Source organism: Lissotriton vulgaris, chromosome 10, assembly GCF_964263255.1.
Source record: "Lissotriton vulgaris chromosome 10, aLisVul1.2, whole genome shotgun sequence".
Classification (NCBI taxonomy): domain Eukaryota; kingdom Metazoa; phylum Chordata; class Amphibia; order Caudata; family Salamandridae; genus Lissotriton; species Lissotriton vulgaris.
The window spans coordinates 613,900,887-613,914,718 of NC_141698.1; the positions used below are offsets into that span (position 1 = coordinate 613,900,887).

Consider the following 13,832-nt stretch of genomic DNA (forward strand, 5'->3'; position numbering starts at 1 on the left):
CTGACAGGGGAGCCTCCTCAGACTCTGCTACTCATAACCACTCTCCAGACAAGCCGTCTGCCACTGGGCCATAAGAATATAATGACATGTCTTTATTTTGCCAGTAGGGAAATCTCTCAATGATCCCCAAGTGCAGGGAGAAACTTCCTTGTGCGTCAATGTCATATAGTTTTTAGTTTTTCAGGAATAAACTACACTTTTGGAAGTTAATTACTGAAAAACAATAAACTATGCTGAGCGAGTCCACCAAGCTTGGTGGTCACTCCTCAAAGCTACACTGCTTGAAATGGACCTGCTGTGTTGGCTGTTCCTTTGAGTGAGTGAGATCGCCGCTGTCTGTCAGTGATCTCATCAGCCAGGAGACAGAGTCACTGTCATCCATTGATGTGTCATACGCCGTACCATACTTCCCCCGAAAATACCCCATAGTTCCCTTTTGAAGGTCTTAGTGCTCTTTAAGTTGATAGAAAGGATGGCAACAGCTTTCTTCATTCGGATTCCCTGCTGTTGACTACATAGCAGTCCATAGCCATATTGTTTTCTTTGCTGCATAAGACCCTAATTTAAGTGAGTCAATTTAGATGACATGAGCGACCTGTATTAAGTCAAAATTCTCCATAGAAATACAATGTTACTTTTGACAAGTTATTATATTCTATGTCCTGCTCACTCTCTATGCAAATACACTGCTTCCCCTGTGTAGAAAAACAAATCAATAAAAAAATCACAAACCGTTAATTCATGGCAAATAAACTCCAAACCCCAAAAACTGTGCATGCTATAGAAATGACCAAATACCTGGGCACGCTGTTAGAAATGAGCTGCATGTTTCCAATGGCCACAGAGAGGCAGTTATTCAAAAAAGGCTCACGCAGTTTGGGGCGTGTGAGTCTAGAAATAAAATGTTCTCAAACTATAATAACAAACATTGCATCTTGTTTTGCTATAGTACACGACCTCTATGCCATGTTGGAGACCTTTGTGTGTGGAACAGTAGGAAATCCGCAACCTTCGTTTTTTGAACATACTGTAAATAGTCTTCAGTTTCCCTAAATTGCAGCAAATTGTACTGTTATGAATCAAAGTTCCCACCGAATATAGGACCTCTTTTCACTTTTTTTGTGTTATTGACTTTCATTAAAGCTTGCAAATGATTTCCTTTCCCTAAGAAAAAAATAAATTGGAAATATCAAATGTAGCTCAAGGCCTCTTGTAGTTTGTTAGCTACAAGGGCTCAATCAAACTTCATCAAAACAATATTGCTCGGGAGGAGGAGCTACGACAGCAAGCAAGATGGCCGCATAGCTTCCGGGCTCCGCTGACCCCCGTCTCTCGCTCGAAGATCCTGTCGTATATCCTGGTTTCTCGCCCCATACCCGGGTGCATGAACTACTCTGCGAACTGATGGCACAATCCCGAGGATTTTCCGACATGGTGGAGTGGAGTTATGTCAAGGTTTAATTTGAGGCCTAGCCCAGTCTGGAAGCCGGGGTCTCGAGTGTTGGTCTAGCCGGGCCCTAGTTGAACAACAGCGGACCGGAGAGAGCGGCAGGGTCCGGTCCACGGAACGTCCGACATCTTTATGATTGATTGGCTGCCGATCTGCTGCCTGGAACTGTACCGGAGGTGCGGAGACGAGTGATGCCCGAGGTGGTGTGTGTGGGGGTCCGAGACCCGGGGGCCTGGCGTTCGTAGCGCAGGTGCCGTTGGATTGGATACTTGGTGCGCACTAACGCCTACTGACGATCGGTCCCTCACGGTTCATCCCTGCTCCGCCTAATCTTACCCTGGGGAAGGCGCCTCTCTGTGGGGGTCAATATGCTTGATGCTATGAGAAACCCGGCGGAGCGGGTCCAGTGCGGCCCGTCATTGCGGTCAGTGATGGCGGCCCTTGAGGCACTTCAGGCGACTATGAAGACCCAGGCCTGGAATCTAATGTTGGCGGTGGACGGACTTAGAGGATCGGGACGGGACTTTTGACTTGCTGCCCGAGACCCGGTGGCCTGTTCCTTTCCCTATTGCTACCCCAGCGATGCCATTTGACCCGGTGCTTGGAGCTTTCTATGCCCCTACAGAAGTGGAACGGTTCGAACATGTGGAGATTGGCGATGCACCTACAAAGTCGGAATCTTTGGAACTGCAATTGGCGGAACATTTCACTGCTTTTCCCGATTTGGAGACGTTTGCTCGTAATTGTGATGTGTGTAGGACTGTGTCGCACCCCCTTCCCAGCTGGTCCATCAAGATGGCAGATGGGATAGTGCCTGGTCTTAGAGTCGGGAAGGGGCATCGTTGGACTCGAGCGTCTACTTTGGGACTTGCCATCCTTTCTTCGACTAATAGACTATGTCTCGACAACTTCTGTTTGACCGTTGACAATGTTACGGTGGGGCGCTCTTTATCAGAGGGGATCAGCGAATTTGATAGACGGGGCCAAGGCTAAGACTGTTGTTTGAGGTTTCACAATATTGATTTATCGGTAACTGGACTGCTTTATTTGGTTACCGGAGTCCGGGGCGGGATTTCTGGTTTCCTCTGATGTCCTGTTTTCTTGTGGTTCGCTTGATTGTGTTAACATTGCGGGGGATTCTTCGTTAAGACGGGGGGGAGAGTCCGGGAATGCGTATGACACAGCCCTCCTCCATTTCTCCTTTTTGGGCAGGGTTTTAGTCCCTTCTTTCTTTCCCTTTTCTTTTTTTCCCCTTTGTTCTTCTATATTTCGGGTTCATTTATGGGGCGACAGGCACGCTGCTAGGGGGGTAGGTCGTAGTCATCTGCAGGGGTGCAGGGTGGGTGTGGGAGGGGGGAAATTTTGTTTTTACTATTTGTTTCTATGGCCTTTTTTCTTCTTATCTTTCTTCGCCTTTTCTTTTGTTTCTTCTTTTTCGGGTCAGCGTATTGGGTCTATTCCTTTGTCAATTGTCGACTTTTTATCTGTGCCTATACTTTCACGGTACTTCAGTACCATCGGGCGGGCGCTCCACTGGTGCGGAATTAATTGTATGCTTGCTGATCCTGAATTGTATGCCTCAGCGCCACTGTTTTGAATGATATCGACCTAACTGTGGACTTCCTACTGTTTTGCCCGCCCTTTATGCACCTTTGTGATATTGTATGGCATTATCCTGCTATTCGTATAGTATGCTATGCTGCCAGTTTTAATTAAAGTCGTGCTGTATTCGCCTCCCGAAAGGCGTAGTCTGGTTCTAATTGCTTGCTTGAAATGATATTGGTTAGCGGCCAGCCCTGGTGGTTGTAGGCCCATACTTGTGCACAGCTTGTGTCCCCATCCCAGAGGAGTGTTCAGCGAAATGAGAAAGCCCTCTACCAGTAGGTGAGTTAAGGTTTAAAATCCTGAAACCAATAACTGAACCTAACAAGATAGGGACCATGTTACTTGTTGTGGACTACCATCCACCCAAATTAGCAATTCACTTTCTGACACCTGCAGGTTAGACTCAGCAGGCGATGCACATCCAAGACACAATTGCCTATGCACAAATGATAAACTCTGTCCTAATCAGCTGTGGTTATCGCTAATTGTTTCTCTGTCAAACAGTGAATTTTATTGGCCTTTAACTTTACTAATACTTGTCACACCGGCCTGTTTTGAAACAAACATACGTATTAAATTATTTTCAAACACAATCATTTTGATTAAGAAAGGTAAGATATCATTTGTATGGACAAATAGAGGACCACTTATCAGTCAATGCTAGCATAAAAGAAAGGGGCAGATTTGGACAGACTTATTGTCATTGCAAAGCCCTAGAAATTGGAATTCTCACAAGTTTCCACTTAATTGTTGAATAACTATCATCACCACAAACAAATGGCAACACAAATCTTACTTGTTTCTTTCCCTCAGATTATCACTGTCTTTATTTGAATTAAAATATACTTAACAAACAGTGATGACTGAATCAGTATGCAGCTCAAGAAACAGGAAACAGCATGAAAAGCAGCCTGTACTACACAAAGTAAATTAACTTGCTGTAGATATATAAATGAGAAAGAGCTTGTAGATGTTCATGATATTTAGAAGAAGCTTTCATGAGGTTCTTTTTTCTTAGCCATCATTTGTTGTTTCTACTTTCACACAAGATCAAAGAAATTGTAAAACTGGGAAAAACACTGATTTATACCAATGGGAGCCCCAAGAAAAAATGAATAATAGATTGCTTAAATATTGTCTAGGGTATATCAGAGCTTAAGTCTTGCAGTTAGGCAGCGTAGCCATAGTCTTAGGTCAGGTTTTGCGCATTCTTTGTGCACACTGGTTAATTTGTAAAAAAAAAAAAGAAGTGCTGGGCTCTCGTTAGGACGCAGCTTCTACCAGCCCATTTCCCCTGATAGCACTGCCTAAAACAGAATAAACAACCCCAGAAGTGGGGAGAGGATGTGGTGTAATGGCCAGAGCTGTCGACTTCGGAGCAAGGGAATCAGATTTGAGTCTCAGCATCCGCTCAACATCCTGTGCTTCTGGACGAATCACTTCATCTCCCTGTGCCCTCCAAAGGTGAATGTGTCCTTAGCTGGTGCTCAAGCGCCAGTGTTGATGATTACGGGCCGGTGCTGAGCACCAGAAGCCACTGGCTCAAATTAAGCACTGCTCTTGCAACTTTCCCAGCTTTGGCCCCAAAACACAAAACATGAGCCACCTTTCACCTTTGGAAACTCACTACTGTGTCATAGAGGGATCTCATCCGATAAAAACTTTTTATAGAACTGGGATTGACATGTTTTAGGTGAAGACTCAGGAGACGGTCAAACAGACTTTAGCTCTCAACACTGAGAAAGCTCTGATTCGTTTCTGCCACTTTTGTATTCAGAGACATAGCAGTATCACTGAAACAGCTTTGAGGTTGCAACCCAGAACACACTCTTTAAATGTTGCCTTAAGATAAGGCTGTCATTTCTTCCCAGGGTTATGGATGGCCTCGTCCATCTTAAATTCGTTTTGCTTTGCAATTGGAAGAAAGCAAGTGTTCCCTAGAGCTCAAATTATGAGAGTTGCATCTTTTGCTGTCCTCAGTTGTAGAAAGACCTCCGGGCAGAGTAGTGATAACCTATTTTCTGTGATATACCCCAAAATTAAATAAAATTTCAACTGCTTAATATTATTTAAAACTTGTTTTTTTCAAGATTTTTTATTAAACTGCCTGGGTACGCTCCTGAGGCGACCAGAGCTGCTTTGCGAACAAAACTAATGTACTATAAGAAACAGCGAATGTCAAAACCAGCGGTGAGTGTTTAAAGTCAAATTTACCCAGCAAGCAACTTCCCACAGTAACTTTCTAAAACACTCCCTAAAGTTAGGATATACCTTACTAGATGACTCTCTGAGTATACTGCTATTCTCTTGCTGAAAAGCATGCCACACTGTGAACTAAATATACCCTGATATGAAATGCTTCGCTGTCCACTTGACACACTGACTAAACTCTTCGCGAAAAATATTAGCTTGTTTATGTAGCTCTTTACACCAAGTTTTGTCCATCTCTTGGCACTATAAATAATAGGTGCTACTGTTATCCAATGTAAGGGTACTCAAATCACCATTCTTGAAATAAGGGAAGGCTGATCTGGTCATGCAGCGATTCCATAATGTGAACTGCAAGTCACGGGAGATACTCACTGCATTTAACTCACTGAGCCATCTAGCCAATATGAAATCAAAACAAAAATCAGTAATTTATCAATCCCATCAAATGAGAATAACTTCCTTAAACGTTTCTGTGGGTGTAGGAATGTAGTCATGAGTAAAGCAGTGCCAGGCAGGGGTGTTTTATTCCCCCCCTCCCTATAATCCACTCCGGAACTGAATTATGCAGGTGGGGTCAAGGGGGCTGTCCGTTTGCCCCTGAAGGTTGATCTACCAGAGCTTTTATCGCTATGTACCTTGCCTTCATTTCACGCATGACCATGGGCTGCACGTCTCCATGGATACCAGAGGGAACGCAGTCTGCAAAATATGACATTAGGAAATGGAAGTAATAAGCAAATGACTGGGCACGCTTGAAAGGCTGTCAAGGCGCCCGTGTCCAAAGGCGTGCGGGGACAAGATAAAAGGAAGCAAAATGAGGCCTTCATTGTCTGCCTGTCTAACCCCGAGATTAGAAATGGAAGCCCTTGTGTGCTTTCATTACACTATCCCCTAATGTTTTATTATTGTACTCCTCCGTTACCTCCACAGTTACCTACTGCAGTCACAATCAGCCTTTTTGAGTTGGGAGACATTTGAGTCACTGTTTCCACACGCATTACCAAGCCGCGCGGGCGTTAATGCACAATAAATTGTTAATAAAGCAAACACTCGATGCCAGTAAATGAAACAAAAAGTAATGTGTGAAAACACGTTCGAGCAAACTGATTTTGTTCCATAAAAACGAATTAGTTGGATAAAACTCATTATTACAGTCGGAACCAAAAGCTCTCTGTTTAAAGGACTTTTTTTTGTTTAAGCTGAACTCTTATCTGTAGAGTGCTTTATGTGGAAAAAAGTGAGACTGTGTCCCATGAAATTTAAAGTGTAACAATACCCCAGAGTGCATTATTATTGGGTGCAGTAAATAACACCTATTATGAGTTGTCCAAGAATAACATGCACATTCTGGTGTTTAAAATCCCCAAACCCACCTAAATCCCATACAAATTTCCCCTGCCAACATTTAACAAAGCTTGAGGTCATTGACGGATCTGATAATTGTTGGATGCGATAAATAACTTCCCAATTCGTAATTCTGACCTGTGCACAAACAGGGGTTTATACTAAGGAACTGATTATACCACCGATCCACTTGTAATCAGGCCCCAAGACTTAGTGTTACATAGTGCTAAGGGAGGGAAGATAGGGAGAGGGGGGGGTCAATCACCAGGCGATGCCAGGTGATTGACAGCTGGGAGGTGGAAGGATCTGGGGCAGTGATAGGATTTAGTTCGGGAGGATAGGTGTCTGTGTTGAGAGTGGGTCGGTCGTGTGTAGACAATGATTGCATAAATAGTCAGTGCAAGTCCTTTATCCCTTTGGATTTCCTATTTTCTAGCCCATTTCCCCTCTTTAGGGGAGGGAGTTCAGCCTGACACCTGTGCCCTTTTAAGCGGAAGTCCAAAACTTCTAATTTTTGCTGCTTCTAGCTCATTTTAGTTTGTTTCTTCAAAGTCTCCAGGCTTCCACTAGGAAGTATTCCATTCGTCCAATGTATTCTTCGATTACCTGTGCTTGCTTAGCATTGTTTCAGTTTATCTCAGTCCTGAGGATCGCATTAAATGCCATATTGTCCTGTTGCATATTGGGTGGTGCGTCCCACACAAGAGCATGAAGTAATAGTCGGGAATAAATTAGTAGCCAGAACTTTGGGAATACATACAGTTTTTGGGTATCTTTTTAAACACTAGATAATTGAGGGTGGGAAACGTATTGCTGCATACTGGAAAGAATAGTCGTTTTTAGGGCAAGGAGATTTTTGGGCTCACGCTGACGGCTGTTCCTGTGTAAGCATGGGCGAATTTTACGAATTCGCGATCCGTGAATTTGTGGATTTGCGAATTCGCGATCCGCAAAATTTGCGAATTTGCTGATTTTTAAAATTTCTGCGTGTTCGCGGGGTGCTTGGCGTGTTCGCGGGGCGCTTTGCGTGTTCGCGTTTTTTTTTGTGCGAGACCGTTATGCGCCCTCTGGTTCATCACTGCCACCCTCTCGTTTTTTGTGCCCTTCTGCCCTGTGCCCCACTCGTTTTTGTGCCCTTCTGCCCTCTGCCCCACTTATTTTTGTGACATTCTGCCCTCTGCCCCACTCGTTGTTGTGCCCTTGTGCCCCTTGCCCCACTCGTTTTTGTGCCATTCTACCCTCTGCCCCACTCGTTGTTGTGCCATTGTGCCCCTTGCCCCACTCGTTTTTGTGCCATTCTGCCCTCTGCCCCACTCGCTGTTGTGCCCTTGTGCCCCTTGCCTCACTCGTTTTTGTGCCATTCTGCCCTCTGCCTCACTTGTTGTTTTGCCCTTCTGCCCTCTGCCCCCCTCATTGTTGTGGCCTTCTGCCCTCTGCCCCACTCGTTGCTGTGCCCTTCTACCCTCTGCCCCACTCTGTGACCTTCTGCCCTGTGCCCCACTCCTGTTTTATTTTAGAATGGCGCCGGCAAGCTGCCAGCGCCATTCTAAAATAGTTACTAAGTTAGCTTCATCAGGAAGCACTAATAGATAAAATAAAGCAGGTGCTCGAGCACCTGCATTTTATCTATTAGTGCTTCCTGTTGAAGCTAACTTGGTAACTATTTTAGAATGGTGCTGGCAGCTTGCAGGCGCCGTTCTGAAATAGTTACAAGCTGGAAGCTTGAACTTTTGCCTCCCGGATCCGTTCCGCTCGCGGATTCGCGGATTTTCGGCAAATTCGCGGGAATTCACGGATCGTGAATTTGCCGAAAATCCGCAAAATACGCGAGCGGAATGGATTTTGCGCCCATGCTAATTCCTGTGCCAGATCTGAAGATTTCTGGCCAGTGGATGCTTTTCCGCATTACAGAACGCTTTTCTTGGGGGATGTTTTCTTGTGTTTGCTGCTTCAGTATCGCTTTACTGCTGTTTTTTGTGGATGATGATGGGTTCATGAGTCTTCTCATTTTGAATGAGTGACTTCTCTGCATAGGTGAATTATAAGGGAGTGTGATGGACATTTTTGCCTTTAGTACTTCATTCCATATTCTGCCCATGAGGTGATTTCTTTAGCTGACTTTTCTCTTGATGGCACAGTACAGCAGAGTATTGGCAGCTCTGTTGTCAATGTGTGTGTACCCTAGATCTGCCTCTAGTGCTGCATTTGTTAAGGATTGGTTGCAATGAATTACCTTTCTTCCACAGATGCCTTACTGGGCCCCATATTGCTAAGAGATTGGTGTCTTCTCCCCAGACCAGATTTCAGCTTTGTAGCATGTTATTCATCCTGTTTTGCCACGTGAAACGGTTTGGGGATGCACATCACAGTGTTTTTTATTGAATCGAATAATGGCCTCTGCTTCACCCTCTGATCTGACTAGAGAGGCATTGAGGTGGTTTTTCCAGGTTAGTCACTTGGATACTGTTACTTTAATGTTTTTGCTACTTTGGTTGGTTGATTTGCTGGAGTTGAAAGGTTACTTTGTGACCTTTTGGCTCATTGTTCCAAAATCCTAACCCGGGATTTCAAGGGATTTGTCTTGAGTTGATGCCTGGCACAGAATCTTTCTTTTGCATTTACTTGGGCTTGTATAGAGTTTTGCGCCATTGCCAGGATACGTCTGTTATCGGTCCATAAGAGCAGTGACAAGTCCAGAGTTTTCTGATTTTCGACATGACTTTGGAGGCGTCTATTATCTCTGTGTACATGTCAGAATTATATAAATGTTAAACAGCAAGGGTACCAGGAAGTAGCTTTGCCTAACACAACAGTTTGCTTCTTGCTCCATTGGTATCTCTACTTACTTGTGTCTTGAACTCCTAGTATAAGCTCTTTATTTTTGTCAAAGGTGGTGGATGTGTGCCCATGATTACCAGTAGGGCCCATAACAGGTCCTTTTCCACAAGGTTAAAAGCTCAGGAGAAGTCCAGAAAGGTAACGAAGACATCAGGCATTTGTCTCTTAATGGAAAACTCCTAGACAAAGTGCCCTTAGGTTGAAAATCTGGTTGATAGTTGCTAAGTATCCCCTGAATCCACCCTGGATGTAGTGGTGGATATAGTAGATTTCTTCCCAGGGTTCCAGATTGAGTGTCATGGAGATTGTTTCTTCGATATCAGTAAGGCGGCTTGTTCTGTATGAACTTGAGTCAGTCACTTTGACATTGTAGTACAGTGTGGCGATCAGGCTTGTTTTCCAAGAATCTGGGAAGAAGCTGCTGTTCACAAGGTTTGTGAAAGTTTCTGATTGTAGCTGTGAGCACAATTCTTTGAAAGATTTGGAGCATTCTGGGGGACTGAGGTTTTGTTATGTTTTAGTTATTGAAAAAAACTAGAAAACAGGTACATTGTCAAAGAACCTCATACACTCTTCTCTCCTTGGCTGTCAGTCAGAAATTGGTTTGTGTGAAGGATCTAAAACTGCCTATGATGCGAAATTCCAATCTATCAGTTTTCTGTGTGCGGTTAATTATTTAAATATAAAAGAGAAACTATTGCTCAGTCCCAGATAAGGATAGAGCATTTTCCAGCTCTGAGCACATATTGGCACATTTGTAGTTGCCATTTTTACCTCCTAATCATCAGTGGCCTCTTTTGAATGTGGATCCACATCTATAACTCTAACAGTTTCCATTGCCTCCTTATTTTACATTTTAACATTAGTAGCCGGTGTCTATATAGTACTGCACCACTCGTGATTCAATAGTTCAAGGTTTTGTGATAAGACACGCTATTATTGTCCATGTCAACGATACTCACATTCTCAACCTTGAGAGGATAAGCGAGGCAATGGTGTCTTTTGTTCTGATTCAAATACTACTCACATGGAACACACCAGCTATCTTAGAAGAATTGGCATTTATCCTTAAGAGGAGTATTTATTATATTTTTATGACACAATATGAATATTTCATTGCCTTTTACTACTCCTTGTACATGGAGCCAAAAATGAAACTTCTGATTTACCTGTAAGAGATTAAAGCTAAATAGTGAGGGCCTAGATTGTTTAGTGTCCTTGGCTCTACTTTGGTCTCACCAAATTTTTCCTAGAAACCTCAGGAGTTTTATAAACGGTAGCATTTGATACTCACTTGGGATGCTCTTCTACTTTGAGTGAAATGTCTCTAAACAGAGGTCCTGATGTGGTACTCAATGTAGTTTTTAAGGTTTTAAGTTGAATATACAAAGTTTCACTGTACTGTTTTTCAATAGCACATTTATACAGCGATCATTATTTTTATGTTATATGATGGCAGTGGAAAACTGTGTAAAAAGTAGTACTCCGGTACAAATTACCATAAAATCCTTAATTCCAATCCAAGTTTTTCAAAACGGTACTTTAAAAGCTACTGGTGATATTTGAAAATGTACCCCTCTACTACAACTAAATTCTTGCATTTCGTAAGATGGCCTTTCTGATGTTTTATCTGGGAATTCTGATTGGTCACCTTCACCTATAAAATCAAGAGTTTTGACTTCACATGGCAGGGTTAATAGAACGCATCCGAAGAGGCAATATGAGAAGACGCTTTGTCCAGTAGATACATTCAACATTGAACTAGCTCAAGAGGTGTATCCTTAATTCATACAAAACAGACACAAGTATGTTATTTGTCCCCAGAGCTTGAAGGGAAAAAAACCATACAAGGTTTTTCAAATATGATTTGCAGTTAGCTATGTTTTGCAGACATGTCATATGATAGAACCACTGATTATCAAGGAAAAAACAAAAACTCTTGGAGATTTTTCAAACCTTCTGTGTCATGGAAGTAGGTAGCGCATCGATTTCTGATAGATGATGCCAATGAGATCATATTGGGGCCATACATGCTAACAAATGGGATTGGATGTTTTCTGTCTAAGTCTAGTATGTGCGGCCCTTTTACATTGAACATTGGAGGGTACACTCTATGTATTTTGCACACCAATCACTGTTTTGGATATTCGCTGTCTCTGGCCAGGTTAAAAGCTTTCTTTTTTTTTTACCAAGAGGCCCTGTCCAAAGGACTATTATGACATTTTAGTGACATGAGACCACCTGGCATGGAGATGTCATAGGAAATGAAATGAATTCCCAGGCATTGACTGCTCCCTGTTCTTCCTTTAGAAATTGTAGTTTTAGAAAGAATTAAGTGAGAAAAATGGTTTGGAGAATATTTAAATCCATCAATCAGGCTTCTTATAAAGCACAACTGCTCACCCTTAAGGGTCTCAAGGTGCTGGGGGTGGGGGCTCTGCAGATCAGTCGAAGAGACATGTCTTTAGGTCTTCCCTGAAATGAGGCAGTGATGGTGATTTCCTGAGGTGCAGAGGTAGGGAATTCCAGGTCATCACCTCTAGGTAGGAAAAGGTAGAGCTCATATCTTCCAGATCCGTGGGATAGTGGCCGAGGCCAAGAAAGCAAAACTGACTTGCACATTAGTAGAGCCACCTGAATTGTTTATTTGATCAGTAAGAGGGGTTCAAACAGTTTTGAACACTTGCACATCTCAGGGTCTTATGAAGCAGTGTCTTAAGGATGAAGCCACAGTGGCAACATTCATAAAACCCACCGAGCTCTAAAATGGAGTCTCACTGTTGTTGATGATCTTGGATTATCAAATGGAGCTGGAATAAGAACAGTTCCGTTTCAGTGTATAAATCAGATCTAGGATCACCAAGAGCAAAAGGGCTGTCCATATAATATGGTGCATATTAAAAGGTGTACGATATGATTGTTAATACAACACAGTATTCAGTAACACTTTCATGGCTATGCCAGTTCCTGTATAGTGACTTAGAAGCTTCACAAGCTGCATGAACACCCCCACAAATCACATTTCAGTATTCAAATCCGTTTTCAGACAGGTATGGTCTTCATTTCCTGTGGTTGTTTTTACATCACTTCGTCTGATTGATATTTGAACCACCGCAACCAGCAGATGTTATCAGCAACAATACATTTCCTGTTATCAAAGAATCATATAATTATATTAAACTGGAGTATACACCAGATTCTTTCACAATAGATTTGCACTCAGCAACATAAATCACTAGGTAAGACCTAAGTAGGAAAGGATACCATAGAGAACAGGATGCAGGGTCTTTTATATTCACTGATATAGTACTGTTCATTGTCCAATCTGATTGACTGTACACCGCTCATAGTCTTATACTGTGACTCTGATCTGTAATTCAGCCTCTGTGTTGTAATGTTGATTAATGTGTGCATGTTTTGAAACATTGTTTATGATGAAAGAGGGTAAGTATCTAAATGCACTAAAAATTTATCTCATTTAGGACTGGTTTGAAGACACTGATTTGATCCTTATTTGGCCAACATTTAGACCTGGTGGAGGTGGGCCTTTTATTCCTAGAGTACATTTTGAGAGGTGGGATAGCTTTAAAATGCAAAAGTTAGCCGTTAGTTGGAGGAAACAGGGTAATCCCTATTCAGCTCTAAATGTATTATGGAATCAAAATGGCAAATTGTGCAGAAAAACAGAACTTTTGATTTATATTCCCATGCAGCTTTAGGCATAAAAAAACTGCTCAAATCTGTGTGGGAAAATGACACAGGATGGAGGAAAAACATACAGGAACTGGTGCACAAACAGTGATTCCGAGGGCCATATTAATCAGTAGTGCACAGGTGCATTGGCACTGGGCCCCAGGGATCTGAGGGGCCTTCTACATTCCACCATGTCTTTATTGCAGTACGTAAACCAAGAATGGGGGGCCCGGTTTACAGCTGTGGCCTGTGCAGGTAAGAGCGTTGGGGCGGTGGGGTGGGGAGGGGGGGTGTAGTTCGACAGATGATGACGAGCGAAAATTAATTCATTATTCAATTTTCCTTCGTCATCATCCGTCAAATTCCCCCCCCCACCCGACCCGACAGCTCCACCACTCTTACCTGCACGGGCCACGGCTGCCAGTTTGCTTACTTGCATGAAGCCCCCTGGCATCGTATGATTCCTGTAGTTATTTCCTCATTCCTGAGCATGTAACAATGAGCTAGTTATCCAGCATTCCAGAAATACTGCACCACAAGGTTTTGAAAATTCCAGCTGTAGAATTATTGGTGCAGTTTCCCAGCACAATTTTTAAAACAAAAAAAATAAAAAAAGGCCTTAGAATGCAATGTGTCATGTTGACCTCATTCTCTGGAGCGTTCCCTAGAGTGAAGCTAATTGTGTGGCATC

The 13,832-nt window shown here is 43.0% G+C and overlaps 1 protein-coding gene across 2 annotated transcripts in view; it reads left to right on the top strand.

Annotated features, from left to right (window-relative positions):
- Positions 1-13,832, top strand: part of LOC147688594 (sodium channel protein type 5 subunit alpha-like) — a 1,046,042-nt gene that overhangs the window by 897,323 nt on the left and 134,887 nt on the right. The window lies entirely within an intron of this gene.